Consider the following 23,301-nt stretch of genomic DNA (forward strand, 5'->3'; position numbering starts at 1 on the left):
ACAAAAACAGCTTCTCTCCAACTCAGTATCCGAAAGGTCAACAATTATCCAGGGTATACTAGGCAGAGACATGCTCTAGTTCTGATTTAAGTTTCCTGGAATCATTGCTTTATGTTTTTTCTCACATGGTTTTTTTTTTACTGAATAATGCCAGTGTGCATCTTCCACTGTAACATTATTGTTCTTCTCTTCTGGTAACCCTGGATTATGGACAGGCTCAAAATTAAACCAGATATACACTGGAGGATAGCTGAGAGCAGGTTTTTCTCTGAAATTCACATTTCCTACCCATTCTCAACATCAGCATTCTCACTAGCCTAACATTTTAATAGTTTGGATGTGCTAGTCTGTTCCATTTGGTGCACTCTGACTGATCGTTAATTTCATTATTTCAATCTGTTAAAATAGACTGATCTCAGCAATGTCAAAATGGTTACATCAAGTACAATGTAAAGCTTGATAGGAAAGATTTGAATAACTATGTAGTGAGACAAAATAACATGTTAGCAAACTGAAAAGCTCCAGCAATGTAACGTTCAAAATTCCATATTCATAGCTGAGTTTATTTTAAAGAAAGGTGAAGAGCTGAGTTGATCCAGAATTATAGATCTAAAATGAAATCTGCTTGAATTAATGAATTCCCAAATAGAAATATTTGGGCTGATTATGTAGTCCTATTGCAGTGCTGGTGAGACTGCCAAACATCTTGCGTGGAGCACAAATAGCATGTACTCATGTCATTTTGTGAGGTCAGCTCCTTTGAATAATTTCCATATGCTCCCTGCTTAGATTGATGCACAGGGAACATGCTGGGGCCACAGTCTGGGATATTCGCCAATCAGCAGCTCTGAAAGAACTGCTGCTTGCAATTAAAACTGAGCTGCATATTTTCCAATTTAATCTTTTCTCGACAGCACTTGAATATAGCAGAAAGGATGCAGCTCTGGAGGTGGTACTCCAGGAAATGGTGAATAGGATGGTTTCCCTCCTCAAAACCAATACAGTTTCACATATTGATAGATCATATGAACTGATGCACATGATTAGCAAAGAAGAATACATTGTTTGCTTTTAGTATATTGCCTTACAGTGAATGTCTACAAGACGCAACACATGAACACTCAGGCATTCTTTCCGCTGGTTGACACGTGCACATGCATGCCCATCTTGCTGCAGGGTCACTATTATTAGCACAGAAAAATGCTTCTAATTTCTCAACTAAACCTTGCAAGTTAAGACCATCAAGCAGAGTGCCAACACTAGCATGCTGCATGCTTTTGGACTCAGAACAGACATTTAAATTGGGTGTTTGGGCTTGGTCCCTGTTCTTCCAAATCCCAATATATATTTTCTATCTGCTTAATGGGAAATACTGCATATAACAGATGGGAATTAATAAAGACTGGAGGGGAACTTGCAGCTGTCAACCACTGACTGCCTATGAGGAGGTGGATTCCAAATCTTGGGGCAACAGGCTATTGATCAAATGCAAGTAGTACCATCCTTTTTTTATTGTTCATTCAGACATTCATTCGCTGACACATTGGTACAAGTTACACTGCAGCAGCAGAACACATAATTTTCTTTTAATCATTCCGGGGATGTGGGTGTTGCTGGCTATGCCAGCATTTATTGACCATCCCCAATTGCCCTTGAGAAGGTGGTGGTGAGCTGCCTTCTTGAACCACTGCAGTCCATGTGATGTAGGTACACCCACAGTGCTGTTAGAAAGGGAGCTCCAGGATCTTGACCCAGTGACAGTGAAGGAACGACGATATAGTTCCAAGTCAGGATAGTGTGTGGCTTGTAAGGGAACTTGCAGGTGGTGGTGTTCCCATGAATCTGCTGCCCTTCTCCTTCTAGGTGGTAGTAGTCGTGGGTTTGGAAGGTGCTGTCAAGGAGCCTTGGTGAGTTGCTGCAGTGCATCTTGTAGATGGTACACACTGATGCCACTGTGCTTCGGTGGTGGAGGGAGTGAATATTGAAGGTGGTGGATGGGGTGCTAATCAAATGGGCTGCTGTGCCCTGGATTGTGTTGAGCTTCTTGAGTGTTGTTGAAGCTGCACCCATCCAGGCAAGTGGAGAGTATTCCAAGACACTCCTGACTTGTTCCTTGTAGATGGTGGACAGGCTTTGGGGAGTCAGGAGGTGAGTTACTTGCTGCAGAATTCGCAGCCTCTGACCTGCTCTTGTAGCCACAGCATTTATGTGGCTAGTCCAGTTCGGTTTCTTGCCTTGTAAGCGGTGGGCGGTGGCGTAGTGGTATTATCACTGGACTAGAATCCCAGAGACCCAGGGTATTCTGCTGGGGACATGGGTTCGAATCCCACCACAGCAGAAGGTCGAAATTGAACGTAATAAAAATCTGGAATTAAAACTGGTCTAATGATGGCCATGAAACCATTGTCGATTGTTGTAAAAACCCATCTGGTTCACTAATGTCCTTTAGGGAAGGAAATCTGCTGTCCTTACCTGGTCTGGCCTACATGTGACTCCAGACCCACAGCAATGTGGTTAACTCTTACATGCCCTCTGAAATGGCCTAGCAAGCCACTCAGTTGCATCTAACTGCTACAAAGTCGATAAAAAGGAATGAAACCGGATGGACGACCCGGCATCGACCTAGGCACCGGAAACGACTACGGCAAACCCAGCCCTGTCGACCCTGCAAAGTCCTCCTTACTAACATCTGGGGGCTTGTGCCAAAGTTGGGAGAGCTGTCCCACAGACTAGTCAAGCAACAGCCTGACATAGTCATACTCACGGAATCATACCTAACAGACAATGTCTCAGACACTGCCATCACCATCCCCGGGTACGTCCTGTCCCACCGGTAGGACAGACCCAGCAGAGGTGGTGGCACAGTGGTATACAGTAGGGAGGGAGTTGCCCTGTAAGTCCTCAACATCGACTCTGGACCTCATGAAGTCTCATGGCATCAGGTCAAACATGGGCAAGGTAACCTCCTACTGATTACCACCTACCGCCCTCCCTCAGCTGATGACTCAGTACTCCTCCATGTTGAACAGCACTAGGAGGAAGCACAGAGAGTGGCAAGGGCACAAAATGTACTCTGGGTGGGGGACTTCAATATCCATCACCAAGAGTGGCTCGGTAGCCCCACTACTGACCGAGCTGGCCGAGTCCTAAAGGACATGGCTGCTAGACTGGATCTGCGGCAGGTGGTGGGGGAACCAACACGAGGGAACAACATACTCGACCTCGTCCTCACCAATCTGCCTGCTGCAGATGCATCTGTCCATGACAGTATTGGTAGGAGTGACCACCACACAGTCCTTGTGGAGACGAAGTCCCGCCTTCACATTGAGGATACCGTCCATCGTGTTGTGTGGCACTATCACCGTGCTGAATGGGATAGATTTCGAACGGATCTAGCAATGCAAAACTGGGCATCCATGAGGCGCTGTGGGCCATCAGCAGCAGCAGAATTGTATTCAACCACAATCTGTAACCTCATGGCCCGGCATATCCCCCACTCTACCATTACCATCAAGCCAGGAGACCAACCCTGGTTCAATGAAGAGTGCAGGAGGGCATGCCAGGAGCAGCACCAGGCATACCTCAAAATGAGGTGTCAACCTGGTGAAGCTACAACCCAGGACTACTTGCATGCCAAACTGCGTAAGCAGCATGCGATAGACAGAGCTAAGCGATCCCATAACCAACGGATCAGATCTAAGCTCTGCAGTCCTGCCACATCCAGCTGTGAATGGTGGTGGACAATTAAACAACTAACTGGAGGAGGTGGCTCCACAAATATCCCCATCCTCAATAATGGGGGAGCCCAGCACATCAGTGCGAAAGATAAGGCTGAAGCATTTGCAACAATCTTCAGCCAGAAGTGCCGAGTTGATGATCCATCTCGGCCTCCTCCTGAAGTCCCCAGCATCACAGATGCCAAACTTCAGCCAATTCGATTCACTCCACGTGATATCAAGAAATGACTTAAGGCACTGGATACTGCAAAAGCTATGGGGCCTGACAATATTCCGGCAATAGTACTGAAGACCTGTGCTCCAGAACTTGCCGCGCCCCTAGCCAAGCTGTTCCAGTACAGCTACAACACTGGCATCTACCCTGCAATGTGGAAAATTGCCCAGGTATGTCCTGTACACAAAAAGCAGGACAAATCCAACCCGGCCAACTACCGCCCCACTAGCCTACTCTCAATCATCAGTAAAGTGATGGAAGGTGTCATCAGCAGTGCCATCAAGCGGCACTTGCTTAGCAACAACCTGCTCAGTGATGCTCTGTTTGGGTTCCGCCAGGGCAACTCAGCTCCTGACCTCATTACAGCCTTGGTTCAAACATGGACAAAAGAGCTGAACTCAAGAGGTGAGGTGAGAGTGACTGCCCTTGACATCAAGGCAGCATTTGACCGAGTATGGCATCAAGGAGCCCTAGCAAAACTGAGGTCAATGGGAATCAGGGGGAAAACCCTCCGCTGGCTGGAGTCATACCTAGCGCAAAGGAAGATGGTTGTGGTTGTTGGAGGTTAATCATCTGAGTTCCAGGACATCACTGCAGGAGTACCTCAGGGTAGTGTCCTAGGCCCAACCATCTTCAGCAGCTTCATCAATGACCTTCCTTCAATCATAAGGACAGAAGTGGGGATGTTCGCTGATGATTGCACAATGTTCAGCACCATTCGCGACTCCTCAGATACTGAAGCAGTCTGTGTAGAAATGCAGCAAGACCTGGACAATATCCAGGCTTGGGCTGATAAGTGGCAAGTAACATTCGCGCCACACAAGTCCCAGGCAATGACCATCTCCAACAAGAGAGAATCTAACCAACTCCCCTTGACATTCAACGGCATTACCATCGCCGAATCCCCCACTATCAACATCCTAGGGGCTACCATTGACCGAAAACTGAACTGGAGTAGCCATATAAATACCGTGGCTACAAGAGCAGGTCAGAGACTAGGAATCCTGAGGCGAGTAACTCACCTCCTGACTCCCCAAAGCCTGTCCACAATCTACAAGGCACAAGTCTGGAGTGTGATGGAATACTCTGCACCTGCCTCGATGTGTGCAGCTCCAACAACACTCAAGAAGCTCGACACCATCCAGGACAAAGCAGCCCGCTTGATTGGCACCCCATCTACAAACATTCACTCCCTCCACCACCAACGCACAGTGGCAGCAGTGTGTACCATCTACAAGATGCACTGCAGCAATGCACCAAGGCTCCTTAAACAGCACCTTCCAAACCCGCGACCTCTACCAACTAGAAGGAGAAGGGCAGCAAATACATGGGAACACCACCATCTGCAAGTTCCCCTCGAAGTCACACACCATCCTGACTTGGAACTATATCACCGTTCCTTCACTGTCGCTGGGTCAAAATCCTGGAACTCCCTTTCTAACAGCACTGTGGGTGTACCTACCCCACATGGACTGCAGCGGTTCAAGAAGGCAGCTCACCACCACCTTCTCAAGGGCAATTAGGGATGGGCAATAAGTGCTGGCCTGGCCAGCGATGCCCACATCCCGTGAATGAATAAAAAAAAAGCTCCCTTTCATGCAGCTTCTTCCTGCCAACATTTGAACATTTAGAAAATAGCAAAGGCTATGATGACATATTTCAAATGTTCTGGATATGGAAATTGTTGTTAGATGTGCTGGAGAGTTGTGTGTTGAATATCTGTGAAAATTGAAGGCTAATAATCAAACTTCTTTGTACCTTAAAGCAACAGGCTTTCCAAGAGAAACAGGATGGCTTTGAAGTGTCATGAGAGGAAAGCATGTCTTGTCTTCTGCTTTTAACGTGTTGTGTGTTATATACGCGATGTGCTTGTGCAAGGAAATAAGTGACGGTAATGACAATAGCCATGAGTGATTAAGGTATAACTTTAATGACTGAGGTAATAAACATGGGTAGAGGGAGCCATTAATTATAGTTAATAAAGCCTACTCTTCAAAGGAATCAAGAAGCGTTAGATCAGGAAGTCTTGTTTGAGGGAAGTAGCTTTGGACTAAACAACTACAGCTGCTTACATGAACAGACTATTTTCAAGGGGTGCAGGAATAGATAAGTCATGAAGTCTTATCTGTCACATTCACCTTTGCTTCAGACAAAATATGATGTATAAATGAACATGGTTTTCAACAGTTCTTTGAGGGCTCAAATGTTAGACCTAGACACCAAAAAGCCACTCTTTGTGTCTTGTTAGGTTGATCACTTATACTAGGCACCAATAAAGTCTGTCCATGTACGCCATCATCAAGTACCTTGTACTTACTCAAAGCATGCCATTGTGAACCATAGAAGGAAGGAGGCTGACTACCAGTTAAATGTTCACAGTTGTGCCAGAGGACTGGAGGACTACCAATGTAATACTTCAGTTCAGGAAGGAGAAAAGGGATAAATTGGGTAAGAACAGACTAGTCAGTCTAAGATCAGTAATAGCTAAGCTGCTAGGGGCTATAATATGGGATAAAATTGATGCTCAATTAGAAAGATATGGGTTAAGTAAATTATACCTGACAAATGTAAAAGAGTTATTTGAGGGAATAATAGTGTATTAATAAAAGATATTGTGTATACAGATTTTCAAAAGGCTTTTGTTAACATGCATCAATGGAGACTAATTGATTAACATTAAATCACATGGTATTAAAGGGAAGGTGGTCAGCATTGATACAAAGTTAGTTGAAATAAAGCCTGGTTACTCGACCCGAACCTGATGAGACCTGACTACATGTGTCGGGTTCGGGTTAGGTCGGGTCTTTTTTCCGAGTCCAGCTTGGGTTGAGTCAGGCTGGACAGTGCTGATTCCGGGAAGTCACAGGATCAGGCTTACTCATGATTCCCCACAACACCATCTGCAGGAATAGCCTGCTGCCGGAACGGATGAACGATATTCATGTCGGGTTGGGTCGGGTCGGGCGCGAAAAAAAATTAAAGGACTCGAGCCTGGGTGGGGTTCGGGTTGGCTGTGGTCAGGTTGGGCCTGGGTCAGGTTTTAATTTTATACCTGAGCCAGGCTTTAAGCTGAAATACAGAAAATGGAGAGCAGCTGGTTTTCAGAATGCAGTGATGTAAACAGTAGTATTCCTTACTGGTCTGTTTTAGAACCATTGGAGAAAAGTGAGATAACACATCAAGAGTAAGTAAACAGAATATACATTAAATGCTAAAACTCCAACAGACATAGAAGAGTGGAGATACTTAAGAGTTTAGATACATAAACATAGAACAGCAAGTTGATAAACCTGTGAAACAAAGCAAATGAAATCCTAGATTTTATAATAGGGTGCAAAAAACCCTAGTGCTAAACCTATAATTGGTTAGACCATTGTTAGAATATTCTGTCTAGTTTTGTGTGCCTTACTTTAAGGAGGATGTCATGGCCATTGAGATCGTATAGAAGAGATTTACTCGGATGATACCAGAGAACAGAGGTTTTAGTTATGAGTTGGGACCAGAGAACCTGGGGCTACTTTTTAAAAACACAAAGTTAAGAGGAGATCTGATAAAGATATTCAAAACTATGATGGTTTTCCATGAAGTAAATGGGGAAATACTATATCCATTGGTTGGTGAGTCAATAACTAGAAACATAAGTTTAAGATGATCAAAAGAACCAAGGAGAAGTTAGAATTTTTAGGACACAGAAACAGTGATGGAGGTAACTAGATCAATATTTGAAAAATAAACATTTAGGTAGGGGAACAGGACTTAGTGGATAGCTCTTTCAGAAAGCCAGAACAACTGTGATGACTAAATAGCCTCCTTCTGTGCTGTAAAATTCTATGATTTTATGTTCTTCTACTCCTATAGAATGCCCATAAGAAGGGGACTACAGGGGCAAATGACCACCCATTCCCAGCATCCTGTGCCACTCACTCCAGCAGTGAAAAGTATCTGTACAGATACTCTAGGGGGAGTGGGTAGTATTGTTTCTACTATTGAGCTTCAGGAGGGACTACTAGGTGAGTCAAAGAACATCTGTACAGAGGAGAATTTGGAGGTGACACTCTGGCCAGTAGGCCAGCTTAAATCCTCCTTCAGCCACTTTACCCAAAGATTTAGGACCACACTAAGCCTGGTTACTAAACAGGACAGATATCTGAATATTGTTTCACGCAATCATTTGAAAGTAAGTAAATACCTTGCAAAGCCTAGGGCACCAGGAGGAGTGCACTAGTCAGATTTATGCAATGATGTTTGACCCCCTGAGTGAACTGCAGAGCACTGTGCAAAGAGTGGTCACTGCAGGGCCACCTTGAGGGGAGCTTCCAATGACAGAATTAGATTAGATTAGATTAGAGATACAGCACTGAAACAGGCCCTTCGGCCCACCGAGCCAGTGCCGAACATCAACCACACATTTATACTAATCCTACGCTAATCCCATATTCCTACCAAACATCCCCACTTGTCCCTATATTTCCCTACCACCTACCTGCACTAGTGACAATTTATAATGGCCAATTTACCTATCAACCTGCAAGTCTTTTGGCTTGTGGGAGGAAACCGGAGCACCCGGAGAAAACCCACGCAGACACAGGGAGAACTTGCAAACTCCACACAGGCAGTACCTGGAATCGAACCCGGGTCCCTGGAGCTGTGAGGCTGCGGTGCTAACCACTGCGCCACTGTATCTAATTAATCAACTGACTATGGTTTCCACTTGTGGTGGAACGGTACTGAGAGCTGCTATAAAGGCTTCATTGCTGCTCAGACGTCTACTCCACACAGATCTCTGAAAGAATGCCAGTGGCCAGAAATGATGGGGATAACACAGATAATGAAGTTATGTTTCAGGGTGATCCCATGTCTGTCTCATCTCACTAAATTGGTCAAATGACTTGCAATGTATCAGATAGCATGCAGATCCAAACATTTTCAATGTAGCTTTAGACCCTGAGTCAGCAGTTGCAAGGCCATCTCATGAACCATGACAATGAGGTACTAGAGTACGTCTGTCCTGAGAGGCATGGACTGATGGACAGCAGCTTGTCACTACACTATATTCTCCCTGAAACAAGATAATTGATTAGATAATGAAAGACATGAAGCTATACACTTCCATATTGGAGTGAGAAACACTGAGCATCCATGCACCTCATAATTTAGGGAAAATTGAGTTATTTTATTTCAACTACATCCTGATATATAGGATGGAGCAGAATAAAATAGCAACAAAGGAATGGATTGGTATCTGTGTCTGTTGGTGTAGGGCAGAGAGCAGAGGTGGGAATAGTGTTTTGGTGGACTTTATTAGACCCGTGTGCAGAACTGGTTGTACATTGGCCAGAACAGTCACTTAAGTGAAGGTGTACTTTATTAGAGCCTGCCTTAAGACACTTCTTATCCAGAACTGGGATTCAACAGGCATATTTTCAGACCAGGTCTCAATATCGTCCTGTGCCAGCAGTTACATGTAGGCAAAAGGCAAAATTATCTCAGTGCAGCTATACTGCAAAATTCTCCCTCCCCAGATCTGTTTCAATATTCTAATGGTCTGAATGACTGCATGCGCCTGATTATATTTGTCCTGTGCTCTGTTCGTAGCTGTTTAAAAGAGGTCAAGAGCAAAAACTTTAGAGGATCTCTTTGGTCCCAATGAACCACTTGTTCAATTTCCTGTTCTTTTCAAAAGAAGGCTTTTTAACTGCTCCGAGGGTAGTGGGCTTTCACATACATAATTTTGTGCCTGGGCCTAGAGTCCAGCTGTAGATTAATGGAATAAAAACCTTTCTGCTCCTGAAGCCTGTGATATCAGGGGTAAGGACTCATAATGCTCTGCACTTTGTAAAAAACCTGTGATACAGGTAAAGTGCTTTCTTTCTCATGCTGCTGGTTACTTTCCGTGGGGAAATGGATGAAGTCATTTGCCCTATAAAACAATCCATCTGTCATCTGTTTGAAGTATCGATGCACTGATGGTTGTGAAGTTTGGTATATATCCCCCTATTGTTGCTTGAAAAGATGCAGTGGCATAGACTTTCAAGGCTTTGGTCACCTTGACAGCTATCGACTGAGCTGTTCCTATTGTGGAATTGTATAATTGGCTCCAGTAGCTGGAAAATATTTTTCACCTAGTTACTTGTGTGATATAAAGAAGCATTTCCATTGTGGTCAATTGACATTTTAGATAAAAAGCAGAGTAACTGTATGCATGTTTATTGTGCAGGCATAATTTTAGCATATAATCAATGAAGGATATGGGTGTCACTGGCCGAATGCAAATTTATTTGACTTCTGTATTATAATGACAAATGATACATGAGCTACATATCCCAATGATGTTTGCATTTCTCCTCTGAACTTTAATTTTTACAGTTCTGATCTAAATTACTTCCTTTTATTGATGATATGTTCTTCATCTGCATCAGAGTTGTAGACCACTGACTCACAGGGGGGATTCTTATTGCTGTATGTACAGGTTGCTGGTGGAACACTATTACAAGAATGGGAACAATACCGTAAGGGAGATTTCTGTTGTTCTCATTTTCAGTGTGCTCACTGACAACCTGAAAGGCAACAATGAATACCAAATGGCAGTGATAATGCTTCACTGCTAAGTGATCCAGTGTTCACAGAGGCATATTTGATGTGAGCTCTCCTACAATAAAACAAATATTGCTTGAAACTAAGTTGGCTATCTTTTGCAGTAACTGCTTATGACGTGGTGGCAATTTGTCTATTTCGGAGAGTTAAGATTTGTATCTGACTGCTGTAATTACAAAATAACAACAAAGCATATATGTAGATGAAAACTGTATTGAAATGATAGTAAGGCGAATTGACAAAAAGTTGATGAGAGGGAAATATTCAATGGAGTGCAAGTAAATGAACTGGACAAAAGTGACAAGAAAGTAAGAGATTGTAGCGGAGCTAGAAGTAAGTGGAAGCAAGTATATTACGAGTGTATTACGCAGCACTATAGAGTAATTCTGGAACCCTTTAGCTTGCTGAAAATCCATAAGACCATTTGAACACATCTGCAGTAGAGAAAGGGTTCATAGTCAATTTAGTATTTAATTTGCTGACTGCTGCATAACTTTTAGAATGAGATATCAGTTGAGTAAAGTTTTATAGTTCAAAAGGATGAGTTGGTTTCAATTTGATGTGAATTCAACAAAGTTCCCCTTCAGGGTTTGTTGGTTGATATTAAGATGACAGATGCACATAACGTATGGGAGATAAAGTGTAGATGGGAATCTGCAGATTCTAAATTCCCTCTGGTATATTATTAATTTAAGGGGACATTTAAAGGATTTTACATAAACATTCTAAACCTCTGGCTAGAAACCCTTCCTTCAGGGTATCATCCATGCTGAAAGTATCCTCAGCACCCAGGGAAATACATACTATGTATGTGGAAAGAAAGATCAGTGATTAACTATGAGCCCGAATGATGTGTTCTCTTTCTGCCAGGGTGAGGGACATAACTGACCAGGTGGAAAAACCTCTGGAGAGAGATGGAGAGCAGCCAAATGTCATGGACCATATAGGAACCAATGTCATAGGAAAGAATAGAATAATAATACCGCAGAGGCAGTGTGAGGAGTTAGAATTAAGGCTGAAGAGCAAGGCCTCAGGGTGTTTTTTTTATTTGTTCCTGGGATGTGAGCATCGCTGTCAAGGCCATCATTTGTTGCCCCATCCCTAATTGGTGGTGGTGAGCCTTCTTGAACCACTGCAGTCCATGTGGTGTAGGTACACCCAGTGCTATTAAGAAGGGAGTTCCAAGTTTTTGACCCAGTGACAGTGAAGGAACGGTATATAGTTTTTCTCTGAATTCCTCTTTATCCTTTTTGATAACCAACCTAAATCTTATGATGCTATGATCACTGTCCCCTAAATGTTCCCCTACTGACACTTGATCCACTTGCCCCAACTACTTCTCTAGAACTTGATTGAGCAATGCTTCCTTCCTCATTGAACTGGAAACATGCTGATGTAGAAAATTCTCCTGAACACATTTTAGGAACTCTTCCCCTCTCTGCCCTTTACACTATTACTATTTCAGTCTATATTAGGATAATTAAAGTCCCCCTTATAACTACTCTATAGTTTTTGCACCTCTCTGTAATATCTTTGCAAATTTGTTCCTCTGTATCTTTCTCACTAGTTGGTGGCCTATAGTATACACCCAGTAGTGTAATGGTACCTCTATTGTTTCTTAGCTCTAACCATATAGATTTTGTCCTTGACCCCACCAGGACATCCTCTCTCTCCGGCACTGAAATATTATATTTAATCAATATTGTCACCCCTCCTCCCTATCTTTCCTGAACACCTTGGGCTGGATTTTCATTATGGAGGTGGGAAACAGGAACTGGGTCTGGTTTTGGGTCTGAAACCTGCCTCATGTGGGAATCTGATTCAGATTGCAATTTTCAAATGGGTAAGCTCTTAATTGGTATGGAGATGGGTTTCCTGTCCTCTTAGAGCCAGTGGGATTGAAAATGGCAGTGGGTCAGATCAAGTATGGAGCTCATGTAGACTTCTACAGCAGCCATCACTGAGGCTGCTGGTTTTTCTGAAGGAGAGATCTGCCTTCCACAGCACCAGAGGGATGCGAAATGTCAAAAGGGAGCTGGAGGCCTGGCACTAGGGGCAGGGCAGTCCCTCGCTTCATTGATGCCCACCTGGATCTAATGCTGGAGGCTCTGAGGGACAGGAGGGAAGTCCTGTTCCCAAAGTGTGGCATGAGGAGGCCAGCTTGTTGGGCAGCAGAAGCATCTCTCTATTCAGTGTTATCCCCCTCTCCCCCCTCTTCCTCCTCTTCTCTTACCTCCCCCAGTGAGCGTCTCCTTCCAGGGTCTCACTGTCCTCAAGGTTCACACCTCTCTGGAAGGCCATGTTATGGAGAGCGCAGCAGACCATCACAATGATAGAAACCCTTGCTGGAGGGTATTGGAGGGTCACACCTGACCGATCCAGGCACCAGAATCACATCTTCACAAACCTGATGACCTGCTCAATGCTTGGCCTGCTGAGCAGGTGGCATTGGTTATTTTGCCTCTTTTCCTCTGTCTGGGGTTCCCCTAAAGAGCCATTTCTTCAAGGGATTTCCCTTGTCCCCTTGGATCCATCCTTGCACTTTGGGGGATGGAGTGAAGTACTAAGGCAGCCTGGACTAGTGGAGGATGAATGAATCATGGCAGTTGCCAGGAAAGCGAGTGTACACATGGAGGAAGCTCTTGTTGTGGTTTGTGACCAGTTGGACGTTGATGGAGTGGAGGCCCTTCCTGTTGATGGATCTCACTGACCTGTTGCTGGTTACCTTGATGGCCACATGGGCGCAAGAGATAATGTCCTGCACCTGGGGAAATCCAGCAATGGAGGCTGAACCCAATGCCCTCAGTGCCTGCGCAGGCCCATTTGTGTCAACGTGGGTGTATTCTCCCGGCGTCCTGAAAATGGCATCCATGATCTGCCTGGTGGCATGATGAGCTGCCAACTGTGAGATGCCACCTAGGTCCACAGCAGATCCCTGAAATGACCCAGTTGCATAGAAATTTAGGGCGACGGAGACCTTGGTGCAGGTAGGAGACTACCATGGGGGCCATGAGGCCTCAGGTCATTGTAGATCAGAGCACACAGTTCCGAGACCATCTGTCTGGATAGGCACAGCCTCCTACTGCACTGGCACTCTGCCATTTGCAGGTAGCTGACTTTTATACTGTGCACCTGATGTCTTGGTTCGCACCTTTGTCCCCTTGTAGCCCTCGCTGTGCTCCTCTGGCCTCCTGCTGTCCAGGAGGTTGCGCTGCTCCAGCTCATCCTGGCTGCTCTGTCCAATGTCAGAGTAGCCTGTTCCTATCTGAACTCCCTCAGCTGGGCTTTGTGCATTCACCAGGCCTTTCCCTGCCAACCCCAGCTGTCCAGGTGATGCCAATGGCCTCACATCCCTCTCTGGATTCCTGCCACTCACCACTGAGAAAAGCAAATCTTAACAGCTGCAGCAATGGCCATTCTGTGGTACCTTTGAAGCCTCTGCAGTCTTTTAATCAGCCCTTCCCATAGCCCTCATGGCTCCCCGCTGTGTTCATGTCTTGAATACCCTGTTGTGTTTCCCCCATGGCACCTTCCATGTTCCCAGCCTTTGATAAGCCTGTTAATGAGCTCTTCAGTGAGCTCAACAGGAAATTCATTGGAAGCATGCCCTTGCTGCCAACGTTCCTTTAAAAATGACATTGTGTTCCAGAGGCAGCAGGTCCCAGTGCTGACCTCCGTGAACGCAATATTCAAGTTGCACTTGCCTCCTTGCCCGCACTCAGTGGATTTTAAAAATCTGACCCCTTGTGTCCAGGATTATTTAGTAATCAGTCCTGCACTTTTTTGAGCCAGGCCTCCATAAGTACCATATTCCAATGTGGCTACCTGTGCCTGCAGCTCACCAACCTTACCACACTCCGTGCATTCATATACATGCACAATAGACCTAATTTAGACATTAATGCATTCCCTCTTACTCTGACCATACGTAATGGCTTTCAATTCCTTACTTTAGTGCTATCTGTCTCTTTCAATTCTTTGTGCACCTTATTTTTCCTCTCTAATGTTACCTCCTGGTTCCCATACTCCTGTCAAGTTGGTTTAAAGCCTCCCCAATAGCACTAGGAAAATACCCTGTAAAGACATTGGTCCCAGCTCTGTTCAGCTGCAACGCATCCGGCCTGTACAGGTCCCATCTCCAACAGAAGCGATCCCAATCTCCCAGGAATCTAAAGCTCTCCCTCCTGCACCATCTCTCCAACCACGTATTCATCCGCTCTATCCTCCTATTCCTATACTCACTGGGAGTAATCTGGAGATTACTATGTATGAGGTCCTGCTTGCTACCTAAACTCTGCCTACAGGATCACACCCTTCTTTTTACCTATATCGTTGACACCAATATAGACCATGACCGCTGGCTGTTCACCCTCCCCCCTCCCTCAATGGTCTGCAGCTGCTCAGTGACATCCTTGACCCTGGCAACAGGGAGGCAACATACCATGGATTCACGTCTGTGGCCCAGAAACGTCCACCTGTTCCCTTAGTTATAGAATCCCCTATCATTATTGCTTTCCCATTGTTCCTCCTGCGCCCTATATAGCTGAGCCAGCATGGTGGCGTGGACTTGGCTCAGGCTGCACTGGCCAGAGGAAGCATCACTGTCACCAGTATTCAGAACTGAATTAAAAAAACAAAAAGTGCTGGAAATACTCAGCAGGTCTGGCAGCATCTCTGGAGAGAGAAACAGAGGTAACATTTCAGCTCAATGACCTTTCATCAGAACTTGGAACTGAATATCGGTTGGAGAGTAAAATGTGCTCAGGGGACTCTTGCACTACGTGCCTGATCTTCCTTGATTGACTGCTTGGTAGTGACCCATTCCCTCTCTGCCTGCAAACCCTTAAGCTGCAGGGTGACCACACTCAGAAAGGTGCTATTCACGATCTCACAACCTTTCAGCAGTCAAAAAATCTGTGCTCCAGCAGATTATTAGGACTGTGGAGACACTGCCCTGGGGGAGTGTCAATGACTCTGTGGAGCATGAATCTGCTATCCTTTCTCAAGATGACAGCATTCGTGCTCCCACCAGTGCCACTCTGCCTGTGCCTTTGCTGTTGCCTGTCAGCCAGGCAGCCCAGACTGCTGCCACCCATGCTAAGGTGGTGTAGTCCAAAGTTGGGCCCTGACGGCCCAGAACTGTTCGAGGGCATTCTGCAAGGCCATCTGCAATCTCCCCTCTTGAAAGTCAGCAGCCTTCTACCAGCTATGCTGCAGCCACTGTGTAGGCCGGGTAAAGGCACCATCAAGACAGGCACTAAGAGAATGTACAAGAGTGAATAGTTGAAACAAAAACAAGAAATGCTGGATTCACTCAGCAGGTCTGGCAGCATCTGTGGAAAGAGAAGCAGAGTTAACATTTCGGGTCAGTGACCCTTCTTCGGAACTGACAAATATTAGAAAAGTCACAGATTATAAACAAGTGAGGTGGGGGTTGGGCAAGAGATAACAAAGGAGAAGGTGCAGATTGGACCAGGCCACATAGCTGACCAAAAGGTCACGGAGCAAAGGCAAACAATATGTTAATGGTGTGTTGAAAGACAAAGCATTAGTACAGATTAGGTGTGAATACACTGAATATTGAACATCAGCAAGTGCAAACCTGAAGAAAAACAACCTGAAAAAAACAGTGGGTAAGCAAACTGAACAAACTAAGATGAAATGAAATAAATGCAAAAAAAGATTGTAAAAAATGTAAAAAGGAATGCAAAAAAAAGGAAGAAAAAATAACTAAAAATGACTCCTCCATTACCCCCACCACCTCGTCCCCGTCCCAGGGCACCTTCCCTTGCAATCGCAGGAGGTGTAATACCTGCCCATTTACCTCCTCTCTCCTCACTATCCCAGGCCCCAAACACTCCTTTCAGGTGAAGCAGCGATTTACTTGTACTTCTTTCAATGTAGTATACTGTATTCGCTGCTCACAGTGTGGTCTCCTCTACATTGGGGAGACCAAGCGCAGAATGGGTGACCGCTTTGCGGAACATCTCCGCTCAGTCCGCAAGCAGGACCCTGAGCTTCCGGTTGCTTGCCATTTCAACACTCCCCCCTGCTCTCATGCTGACATCTCTGTCCTGGGATTGCTGCAGTGTTCCAGTGAACATCAACGCAAGCTCGAGGAACAGCATCTCATCTACCGATTAGGCACACTACAGCCTGCCAGACTGAACATTGAGTTCAATAATTTCAGAGCATGACAGCCCCCCACTTTACTTTCATTTTTAGTCATTTTTAGTTATTTTTTCTTCCTTTTTTTTGCATTCCTTTTTACATTTTTTACAATCTTTTTTTGCATTTATTTCATTTCATCTTAGTTTGTTCAGTTTGCTTACCCACTGTTTTTTTCAGGTTGTTTTTCTTCAGGTTTGCACTTGCTGATGTTCAATATTCAGCATATTCACACCTAATCTGTACTGATGCTTTGTCTTTCAACACACCATTAACATATTGTTTGCCTTTGCTCCGTGACCTTTTGGTCAGCTATGTGGCCTGGTCCAATCTGCACCTTCTCCTTTGTTATCTCTTGCCCAACCCCCACCTCACTTGTTTATAATCTGTGACTTTTCTAATATTTGTCAGTTCCGAAGAAGGGTCACTGACCCGAAACCTTAACTCTGCTTCTCTTTCCACAGATGCTGCCAGACCTGCTGAGTGAATCCAGCATTTCTTGTTTTTGTTTCAGATTTCCAGCATCCGCAGTATTTTGCTTTTATTTTAGTGAATAGTTGAATATTGGATGCAATATTGGATGTTTTATTGGATAAAGTTGTTGTGGAATGGTTGTTTTGTGGCATCTTTTATTTCAGGAATGCAGCCAAGAGAATCTTGTAATGATCCATAACAAAGGGATGGTAAGGTGGGGAAGTGTTGAGCAAAGGGGATCTGGGGATTCATTCAGGGTAACCGGAGTTGAATGAGGGACTCACAGACAGACCGTCCGGAATGTGGATGTGCCTGCTCCTTTCTTTCTTCTCCTCTTCCTCCTCCACTGAGGTGGTCACTGGAGCCCTGATGGCAAATGCTGCTCCTTCATGATAGCCAGGTTGTGGAGGATGCAGCAAACTGCCAAAACTTGGGATACCTGCTCTGGCATGTGCTCAAGGGCTCCCACCTCTCCCCCAACCCAAGCGGTCCAGGTAGCGGAACTGTTGCTTCTGCAGGCTGATGGTCTGCTCAATAACAGTCTTCATTGCAACATGGCTCTTATTGCATGGGCGCTGGCCACATGTGGAGAGGTTGCAGAGGGGAGTCATTGGCCACGTGCAGAGTGGATAGCCCTTGTCGCTGAGCAGCCACCCTTTGGTTCCACCTGGAGGCTCAAACATGGCTGGACTGCGGACTGAACCAGGATGAAAGCATTATGACTGCTGCCAGGCCAGTGGGCATTTACCAGCATGAAGTTCTGGGTGTGGTCGCAAGCCAACTGCATATTGAGTGAGCGATAACCCTTGCAGTTTTGGTACATCTTCCCATTTAAGATGCGGCGGCTGCAAGGCCATGTGTGTGCAGTTGATGGCTCCCTGCACCATGGGGAAGCTCGCTATCCTGGTAAAGCCATGTCCCTGCTCCTCCTGCTTCCCTCTGAATAGAGAGAAGACAATGAAGTCCCCTCTCCTGGTGTAGAAGGCCTCTCTGATCTCCCAGACGCAGCACTTGATGCCAAACTGCAATATGTTGGCAATGTCAGAGGGCCTTGAATCTTCGGAATTCTCTGCCCTAGGGGGCTGTGGAGGCTCAGTCGTTGAGTATGTTCAAGACTGAGATTGATAGATTTCTACATATTAAGAACATCAAGGGATAGGGGCTAGTGCAGGAAAATGGTGTTGAAGTAGAAGACCAGCCATGATCTCATTGAATGGCGGAGCAGGCTTGTGGGGCCAAGTGGCCTACTCCTGTTCCTATTTCTTATGTTCTTGTGTACACCTGTAAAAATTGAGGGTTCAGGCACCTTGATAGCCATTGGCAGCACCATTCTCACCCTGCTCTGAGGCTGCAAGGCTGGTTCCAAGAGATGGTACAGTTCTGTGACCACATCCTTGGTGACGAACAGCTGCCAAACATACTGGTCCTGACTTAGGTGGAGGTAGGAGAAGTGGTCCCTGAAGATTCTGTGTAGGTAAGGTCTCCCGCTGAAAGCTCTCCTTCTCCCTCTGCGAGCAGATTGACTTTTCTGCTGCCTCTGCTTCAACTCCCTGTGATGCAGCAGCCCAAGGGGAACTGCAACTATAACTCCCATGATTGGGAGTAACTGGTGTACTTAGAGGCCTTTCAGAAGCTCACAACTCCTTCCAAACATGCAGCACCACTCCTCCCCGACTTAGCCACCTCCTCATAACTCCTCCAAGAACCCAGTGCTTCTAGTAACTCTGTAACAGCAAGTAGATAGTCAAAAGAACCTCACCTGTTAGTTGGATGATGATGCCTACTAGTGCAGCTGAATGCATGTTCAGCTGTGCATATTTAAGAGAGGGTGTTCACTAGAGTGGCGAGGTCTAAAATGGCAGGTCAGGTGTCAGATCAGCATTAGATGCTGACTGACATCACGATCTGCCCACTTTGCATACTTCTGACGCATGCATGGAGCACCTGCATTATTGCCCTTTACAACATGATGATTGGCTCAGGCCACGCTGGAAGTAATCCAGAGTGCCTTACCACCCCTGCTGATTTTAATCTCAACCAGCTCCCATAGCGCCAAAACTACCAGTGCTATGGAGCTGAATTTTGCAGTTACTAACTTTCGTCAAGTTACTAACTTTTAGTGCCCTGGAGACATCGGTTCAAATTCCACCACGACAGCTGGTGGAATTTGAATTGAATTAATTAATAACAATCTGGAATAGAAATTTAGTCTCAGTAATGGTGCCATGAAACTATCATCGATTGTCACAAAAACCCATCTGGTTCACTAATGTCCTTTAGGGAAGGAAATCTGCCATCCTTACCTGGTCTGGCCTACATGTGACTCCAGACCCACAGCAATGTGGTTGAGTCTTAACTGCCCTCTGAAATGGCCTAGCAAACCACTCAGTTATCAAGGGCAATTATGGAAGGGCAACAAATGCTGGCCTTGCCAGCTATGCCCACATCCCATGAAAGAATAGAAAAGAAGTGCTAGAGCAATAAATCTATTAATGGTATATAATTAGAATGTTGTATTCTAACATTTTTTTAAAAATTACATTTCAGCAAGACAGCTATTTACAATTCTGATCTACTGACAATCATGGGAAGAGTTTCAGTAAACAACCTATGTTTCAGGTTGTCTTATTAGTCAAACATTTTTATATATAATCAGCAAATAAAGCAGCCACCAGAAAACATTTTGATGCAATTCCCAAAATCAAATATAGACAGCAGGCAATCTTGATGTTCCTGTTTGAAGTTTATTAGATCCAACAGGAAAGGTGCAAGTTGGATGACTTAGAATTTATTCAAATTGACAAGAAGGTCCATTTGCTGTTCAGCATGGTGGCACATGCATTAGAGCCCCAGTGGGTGGCCGCAAATGTGTTACAGCTCTAACATGTTCTATCATGAAGTGGTAGGACATCTAATTATACCAGAAAATTGCCCACAGATTTGGTTCCTGAAATCAGATATACTATCCAAGGAAATGCGGACTGGAATTCATTTTTTTCTGTAAAAATCCTGAAATAGACAATTATAAAAGCTGTTCTTGTTCAGCTCTAACCATGTTCTCTTTTCCTATTCTATTGTGACCCACACACACTCTTCCCAACTCCCACTGTGCTCTAAGTCCAGGTTCTATGAAACCAATACAATGTACTTTTCTAATTCCTCCCACGCACATCAGATGAAATGAATCTTGCAGAACCTTTAAGCTTTCTCCAAATGTTGCTGTTCATTTGTGGTAGGGGCTAAAATATTAATCCAAGTACAAAACAATTTTAGGCACACATACAAGCATAGACCAGAAATAACATTTGCACAAATTGCATGAGGGGAACTAAATTACTAAATTTGACAGCTTTTCTCGAGCTGAGTGGAGACAGATGTCTGCTGCTGAGAACATTATAATATTTGAAAAGTTACTAGCTGCAAGGCTATGTAGTTAGATGAATTCCAGTTTCAGATTTGAGTGCAACTCCCAGAAATCCAAATGCTCAATCCCAAAGTAAGGCTTTGAGTTCTAAATTAACCTTTAAACTCAGAGACACACACCACTACATTATCCATCGCGTTATTACACCTCATTATACAGATCAGGTAAAGACTTTATAATGCACCTTTAGCTTAGTGTATGTATTACCTCAATTTATAACAGTTACAGTTATTTGACAAAAAATAGTCCATTCCTGAATTATAATATTTGCCTTTGTTTATATCTTTTGTGCAAAAATTAAGTGCCAAGTATACCAAAATCTGAATATATAGTCAGGTTGGTATAATGTACCTCACCTTATCTTCACTTAACTGTACTGCAACTACCAACACAGAAACAGATTTACTTATAAGTATCATTTGACTCTCACTCTCTCAGATTACCTCAGTCACAAAAGTGGTGAGTTTAATCTAACCGACATGGCAGAAACCGGGGGGGGCGAGCATTCAAAATTGCCAGATGACTTGCCTGTCAACGTCCCACACTAATTCCATTGTCATATATTTTAACCTGTTATTCTCAGCAGGCAGCACGAAGAGCCACCTTAAACCGGCGTGATGCTTCTTTAAATATGTAGGGTACGGTTTGATTGCATCATCACCTCCAGCCCATGATTTTCCATTAATTAGTTTAAATAGATGGAAAAATCATGAGTAGGTGCTGTGTAATCTCACCCAGAATGACAAGAACTTTTGGCTCACAGCATAATTACTTTAAATTTAATTACTGTCACCCTGAACGAACAACAAACGGTGAGGTCGTGAATTTCTTACTAAAATTATAATGGTTGAAATGCATATATACTCGCATTTCCTTTAGACAACCATTAGCCAGTGCCAGCCATGTCATCAGGCCCAGCACCAAGCAGAGGTCTATCTGATGCTAAATAAAATCAGAAGGGATTTCACGTCTGGTCAAACTTAGTAATACTCTGAGGAAGAAGCATCGTCACTTGACCTAACACTCGCAGCCACTTGCTCAGATACTGACACTGTGTGAATGTTAGTGGCGAGTTTAGAGTAGGGATGTGGTGAGTTGCTGGGCACGAGTAACTAAGCCAGAGGAATAGGCCAGCTCATGTGTGAACTCGCCGGAGAGTGAAGTTGCACAGCAGTTCATCTGCAGGGAACTCAGATGAAACCTTGTTTGGGGCAGACTATAGGAAAAAGCTTAAGAACATACACACCGAGATGCTTGGTGCATTGGCAGGCCTGCCAGATAGCCTACAGTCACTGGCTAGGTGCATGGGGGATTCCAGCTTAACCGTGGCAGACGGCATTTTGCTGAGCTTGGAGCCCATCCTTTCCACCTTGGAAGTGGTGGGTACCTCCATGGCAGCACTGCCAGACTGGCCCATGATGGAGCATCTGCTGGCCACTGTATCAGCTTCCACTGCAACACAGGTGGAGATCTCCTGATGTATCAGTGCTGCAGTGGAAGCTCAGACATAGGCCATGACGTCCCTGGCTGCTGACATCTAGGCACAGACTGCTGCTATTGTGGATGCGGATCACAATCCTCGAAGGGGCATACGGGCTCGCAAAGTGGTCCAGCAATCTGTGCTCCAGCATATTATGTTGAGGTGCCACCCTGTGGGAGTGGCTGAGGCCCCAGGGAGCATGAACCTGTTTTCCTATCTCAGGATGAGAGCATTTGTGCTCCTGCGTTTCTGCCAATGCCCTTGGTGGTGCTTCTCAACCAGATTGCTGCCATCCATGCTGAGGTAGCACCATCTGAAACCAAGCCCTCAAGGCTCAGAGCAGCTTGAGAGCATCCTCTAAGGCCATCTGAAGTCTCCACCAGTGAAAGTCAGCAGCCTTTCGTCAGCCGTGCTGCAGCCACTGAGGTAGCACTGCATAGCAGGACTAATATAGATGAGGGCACCCGTAAGACAGGCACAAGGGCTGATGTATTACTGAATAAAGTTGTGTGTGAAAGTTTTTTCTGTTGGCCTTTATTGAGTGATGTAGGCCAAGGGGAGCTTGTCATGGGGAGTCTGAAATGGATGTACTGTAGGGAAATGGTAGGCCCATGTTAGGGGTGGTTAAGTTCCTTTTAATTGAAGCGAAACCTTACAATGCGGCCCCTCTTCCTCCGTCCACTTGCACGTGCTGCATGTGGTCTCCCCCTCCTCCAGAGGTAGCTTCGGATCTCAGGAGGTAGTGGCTGGACCCTCATAATTGTGAGGCTGTGGAGGATGCAGCACACTGCCACAAACATGGAGACCCTCTTGGGTGTGTACTGCAGACTCCCCCCCCCAAGCAATATTAGCAGCGAACTCTCTGCTTTAGGAGCACAATGACTTGCTGTGTTGTGTGTGGCTCCATGGCTTTTATTGAAAGCCCTCTGACCTTGTATGTTGGGATGAGATAGGGTCATGAGTAATGTGTGTAGCGGGTGTCCCTTGTTGCCATATCCTGAGGTGTGTCTTGGGGGTCTGAAGACAGTGGGAATTGCTGACTGTCACAGGATAAGAGCATTGTGGGTGTTTCCAGGATACCGGGCATTCACCAAGGTGTGGTCGCACACCAACTGCATGTTGATTGAATGGTAGCCCTTGTGATTGCGGTATCACTCCCCATTGACAAAGGGGGACCCGCAAAAGAACATGTGTGCAGTTGCTGGTGTTC

This window comes from Heterodontus francisci, chromosome 12, assembly GCF_036365525.1.
Source record: "Heterodontus francisci isolate sHetFra1 chromosome 12, sHetFra1.hap1, whole genome shotgun sequence".
Taxonomy (NCBI): Eukaryota; Metazoa; Chordata; class Chondrichthyes; order Heterodontiformes; family Heterodontidae; genus Heterodontus; species Heterodontus francisci.